Source organism: Arachis duranensis, chromosome 4 (assembly GCF_000817695.3).
Source record: "Arachis duranensis cultivar V14167 chromosome 4, aradu.V14167.gnm2.J7QH, whole genome shotgun sequence".
Lineage (NCBI taxonomy): Eukaryota > Viridiplantae > Streptophyta > Magnoliopsida > Fabales > Fabaceae > Arachis > Arachis duranensis.
In genome coordinates this window covers 56,490,921-56,496,432 of record NC_029775.3, presented here as the reverse complement: position 1 = coordinate 56,496,432, position 5,512 = coordinate 56,490,921, and the positions used below count along the sequence as shown (strand labels likewise).

Below are 5,512 nucleotides of genomic sequence, written 5' to 3'. Positions count from 1 at the left end.
AAAAACACACAAACTCATAGTAAAGTCCAGAAATGTGAATTTAACATAAAAACTAATGAAAACATCCCTAAAAGTAGCTCAAACTTACTAAAAACTATATAAAAACAATGCCAAAAAGCGTATAAATTATCCGCTCATCACCAACCTTACATTTTCCGGACTAAAATCTAAGCATTTCCTCTGAACCATTGTAAGCCAATTCTTTGGGTCCGGGTTCACACTTTGATCATGGTTCTTGGTGATCCATGCATTGGCATAGAACTCTTGAACCATTAAGATTCCGACTTGTTGAATGGGGTTAGTAAGAACTTTCCAACCTCTCCTTTTGATTTTGGTGCTCCCGATAGTTGTGTGGAGGAAAATATATCCCTTGAGGTATCTCAAGGATTTTTTGATGAGGAAATTCCTCATGCTCTTGTTGAGGTCCATGAGTGGGCTCTCTTGATGTGTAGTCAAATGCTCTACTACTGAGTTATTGACCCTTGAGATGAATCTCTCCATCTCCTATGACTCGGAGGCGGAAGCTTTTGTCCTCCCTTTCTTCTTTCTAGAGGTTTCTCCGGCGTTAGGTGCCATAAATGGTTATGGAAAAACAAAAAGCAACGCTTTTACCACACCAAACTTAGAAGGTTTGCTCGTCCTCGAGCAAAAAAAGAAAGAAGAGAGTAGAAAAAGAAGAAATAGAGGAGATGGAGGTGGCTTTGTAGTTCAGCCAAGGGGGAGAAGTAGTGTTTAGGTTGTGTGAAAATGAAGGAGTGAAGATGGGTTTATATAGGAGTGGAGAGGGGTGTATGGTTCGGCCATAATAGGTGGGTTTGGGAGGGAAAGTGGTTTGAATTTGAATGGTGAGGGGTTTTTGGGGAAGAGATGTTGAGGTGATGGTGAAGAGAATAGTGGGATTTTGATAGGTGAGGGGTTTTTGGGGAAGAGGTGTTGAGGTGATTGGTGAATGGGTGAAGAAGAGAGAGAGTGGTGGGATAGGTGGGTATCTTGTGGGGTCCACAGATCCTGAGGTGTCAAGGAAAATTCATCCCTGCACCAAGTGGCGAGCAAAAATGCTCCTTCTGCCAATTCTGGCGTTAAACACTGGGCTGGTGCCTGGTGGACGAAATTGTGATCACTACAACTTCGCACAACTAACCAGCAAGTGTACTGGGTCGTCCAAGTAATAAACCTTACGCGAGTAAGGGTCGATCCCACAGAGATTGTTGGTATGAAGCAAGCTATGGTCACCTTGTAAATCTTAGTCAGGCAAACTCAAATGGATATGGGTGATATACGAATAAAACATAAAGATAAAGATAGAGATACTTATGTAATTCATTGGTGAGAATTTCAGATAAGCATATGAAGATGCTGGTCCCTTCCGTCTCTCTGCTTTCCTACTGTCTTCATCCAATCCTTCTTACTCCTTTCCATGACAAGCTTATGCAAGGGTTTCACCGTTGTCAGTGGCTACCTCCCATCCTCTCAGTGGAAATGTTCAATGCACCCTATCACGGCACGACTATCCATCTGTCGGTTCTCAATCAGACCGGAATAGAATCCAGTGATTCTTTTGCGACTGTCACTAACGCCCCGCCCTCAGGAGTTTGAAACTCGTCGCAGTCATTCAATCATTGAATCCTACTCAGAATACCTATCTTAGAACAAGAACAAGCGGAATTGAATGGAAGAACAATAGTAATTGCATTAATACTCGAGGTACAGCAGAGCTCCACACCTTAATCTATGGTGTGTAGAAACTCCACCGTTGAAAAATACATAAGAACAAGGTCTAGGCATGGCCGAATGGCCAGCCTCCCAAAGTGATCAAAAGATCTAAAATGATCCAAAGATTCTTGATACAATAGTAAAAGGTCCTACTTATAGAGAACTAGTAGCCTAGGGTTTACAGAGATGAGTAAAAGACATAAAAATCCACTTCCGGACCCACTTGGTGTGTGCTTGGGCTGAGCATTGAAGCATTTTCGTGTAGAGACTCTTCTTGGAGTTAAACGCCAGCTTTTATGCCAGTTTGGGCGTTTAACTCCCACTTTGGTGCCAGTTCTGGCGTTTAACACTGGGAATTCTGAGGGTGACTTTGAACGCCGGTTTGGGCCATCAAATCTTGGGCAAAGTATGGACTATCATATATTGCTGGAAAGCCCAGGCTGTCTACTTTCCAACGCCATTGAGAGCGCACCAATTGGGCTTCTGTAGCTCCAGAAAATCTACTTCGAGTGCAGGGAGTTCAGAATCCAACAGCATCTGCAGTCCTTTTTAGTCTCTGAATCAGATTTTTGCTCAGGTCCCTCAATTTCAGCCAGAAAATACCTGAAATCACAGAAAAATACACAAACTCATATTAAAGTCCAGAAAAGTAAATTTTAACTAAAAACTAATAAAAATATACTAAAAACTAACTAGATCATACTAAAAATATACTAAAACAATGCCAAAAGGCGTACAAATTATCCGCTCATCAGTGCCCATTTTCGGTGTTTAACACTGGCTTCTTGCTCCTTCCTGGCGTTTAACACCAGTCTGGTGCCCCTTTCTGGCATTAAACACCCAGAATGGTGCTAGACTGGGCATTAAACGCCCATTTGCTGCCCTTACTGGCGTTTAAACGCCAGCAAGTTTTCCTCCAGGGTGTGCTGTTTTTCATTCTGCTTTTCATTCTTTTTTTGCTTTTTCAATTGTTTTTGTGACTTCCCATGATCATCAACCTATAAAAAAAACATAAAATAACAAAGGAAAATAGATAAATATAACATTGGGTTGCCTCCCAACAAGCGCTTCTTTAATGTCAGTAGCTTGATAGTGGGCTCTCATGGAGCCTCACAGATACTCAGAGCAATGTTCGAACCTCCTAACACCAAACTTAGAGGTTGAATGTGGGGATTCAACACCAAACTTAGAAGTTGGTTGTGGCCTCCCAACACCAAACTTAGAGTTTGACTCTGGGGGCTCTGTTTGACTCTGTTTTGAGAGAAGCTCTTCATGCTTCCTCTCCATGGTTACAGAGGGATATCCTTGAGCCTTAAACACAAAGGATTCTTCATTCACTTGAATGATCAATTCTCCTCTGTCAACATCAATCACAGCCTTTGCTGTGGCTAGGAAGGGTCTGCCAAGGATGATGGATTCATCCATGCACTTCCCAGTCTCTAGAACTATGAAATTAGCAGGGATGTAATGGTCTTCAATCTTTACCAGAACATCCTCTACAAGTCCATAAGCTTATTTTCTTGAATTGTCTGCCATCTCTAGTGAGATTCTTGCAGCTTGTACCTCAAAGATCCCTAGCTTCTCCATTACAGAGAGAGACATGAGGTTAATGCTTGACCCTAGGTCACACAGAGCCTTCTTGAAGGTCATGGTGCCTACTGTACAAGGTATTGAGAACTTCCCGGGGTCCTATCTCTTTTGAGGTAATCTCTGCCTAGTCAAGTTATCCAGTTCTTTGGTGAGCAAAGGGGGTTCATCCTCCCAAGTCTCATTACCAAATAACTTGTCATTTAGCTTCATGATTGCTCCAAGGTACTTAGCAACTTGCTCTTCTGTGACATCTTTGTCCTCCTCAGAGGAATAATACTCATCAGAGCTCATGAATGGCAGAAGTAAATCCAATGGAATCTCTATGATCTCAGTGTGAGCCTCTGATTCCCATGGTTCCTCATTAGGGAACTCATTGGAGGCCAGTGGATGTCCACTGAGGTCTTCCTCAGTGGCGATCACTGGCTTTTCCTCCTCTCTAATTTCGGCCATGTTGATGGCCTTACACTCTCCTTTTGGATTCTCTTCTGTATTGCTTGGAAGAGCCTTTTGGATTTTCTTCTATATTGCTTGGAAGAGTACTAGGAGGGAGTTCAGTAATTTTCTTGCTCAGCTGACCCACTTGTGCCTCCAAGTTTCTAATGGAGGACCTTGTTTTAGTCATGAAACTTTGAGTGGTTTTGATTAGATCAGAGACCATGGTTACTAAGTCAGAGTGGCTCTTCTTAGAATTCTCTGTCTGTTGCTGAGAAGATGATGGAAAAGGCATGCTATTGATAAACCTATTTCTTCCACCATTATTGTTGTTGAAACCTTGTTGAGGTCTCTGTTGATCCTTCCATGAGAGATTTGGATGATTTCTCCATGAAGGATTATAGGTGTTTCCATAAGGTTCTCCTATGTAATTCACCTCTTTCCATTGAAGGGTTCTCAGGATCATAAGCTTCTTCTTCAGATGAAGCGTCCTTAGTACTGCCTGGTGCAGCTTGCATTCTAGATAGACTTTGAGAAATCATATTGACTTGCTGAGTCAATATTTTGTTCTGAGCCAATATGGCATTCAGAGTATCAATCTCAAGAACTCCTTTCTTCTGATTTGTCCCATTGTTCACAGGATTCCTTTCAGAAGTGTACATGAATTGGTTATTTGCAACCATTCCAATGGGTTCTTGAGCTTCTGTAGGCGTCTTCTTCAGATGAAGAGATCCTCCAGCAGAGCTGTCCAATGACATCTTGGACAGTTCAGACAGACCATTATAGAAGATACCTATAATGCTCCATTCAGAAAGCATGTCAGAAGGACACTTTCTGATCAATTGTTTGTATCTTTCCCAAGCTTCATAGAGGGATTCACCTTCCTTCTATTTGAAGGTTTGGACTTCCACTCTAAGCTTACTCAATTTTTGAGGTGGAAAGAACTATGCCAAGAAGGCATTGACTAGCATTTTCCAAGAGTTCAGGCTTTCTTTAGGTTGTGAATCCAACCATATCCTAGCTCTGTCTCTTACAGCAAAAGGGAATAGCATAAGTCTGTAGACCTCAGGGTCAACCCCATTAGTCTTGACAGTGTCACAGATTTGCAAGAACTCAACTAAAAACTGATGAGGATCTTCCATTGGAAGTCCATGGAACTTGCAATTCTGTTGCATTAGAGAAACTAATTGAGGCTTAAGCTCAAAGTTGTTTGCTCCAATGGCAGGGATAGAGATGCTTCTCCCATAGAAGTCGGGGGTAGGTGCAGTAAAGTCACCCATCACCTTCCTTGCCTTGTTGGCATTGTTGTTGTTTTCGGCTGCCATGTCTTCTTCTTGTTTTAAGATTTCTGTTAGGTCCTCTACAGAGAGTTGTGCTTTAGCTTCTCTGAGCTTTCGCTTCAAGGTTCTTTCAGGTTCAGGGTCAGCCTCAACAAGAATGCTTTTGTCTTTGCTCCTGCTCATATGAAAGAGAAGAGAACAAGAAAATATGGAATCCTCTATGTCACATTATAGAGATTCCTTGATGTGTCAAAGGAAAAGAAAAATAGAAGAAAGAGGCAGAAGAATTCAAACTTAGAAAGATAGAGTTCGAATTGTGCATTGAGGAGGAGTGTTAGTCCATAATAGAAGGATGTGAGAAGAGGGGAAGAATTTTTGAAATTAAAGTAAAAGATTTTAAAATAATTAAAATAAATTTTGAAAATTTGATCGATGATTTTCAAAAACTAAGATTGAGAAAGAAATAAAGAGATTTTTGAAAAAGATTTTGAAATTAG

At 41.4% G+C, this 5,512-nt stretch overlaps 1 non-coding gene across 1 annotated transcript; it reads left to right on the top strand.

The window, feature by feature from the left end:
* The first annotated feature begins 4,547 nt into the window (after positions 1 to 4,547).
* Positions 4,548 to 4,655, top strand: LOC127746891 (small nucleolar RNA R71). The gene has a single exon (XR_008008703.1). It is a non-coding gene; the product is annotated as a small nucleolar RNA R71 (small nucleolar RNA).
* The last annotated feature ends 857 nt before the right edge of the window (positions 4,656 to 5,512 follow it).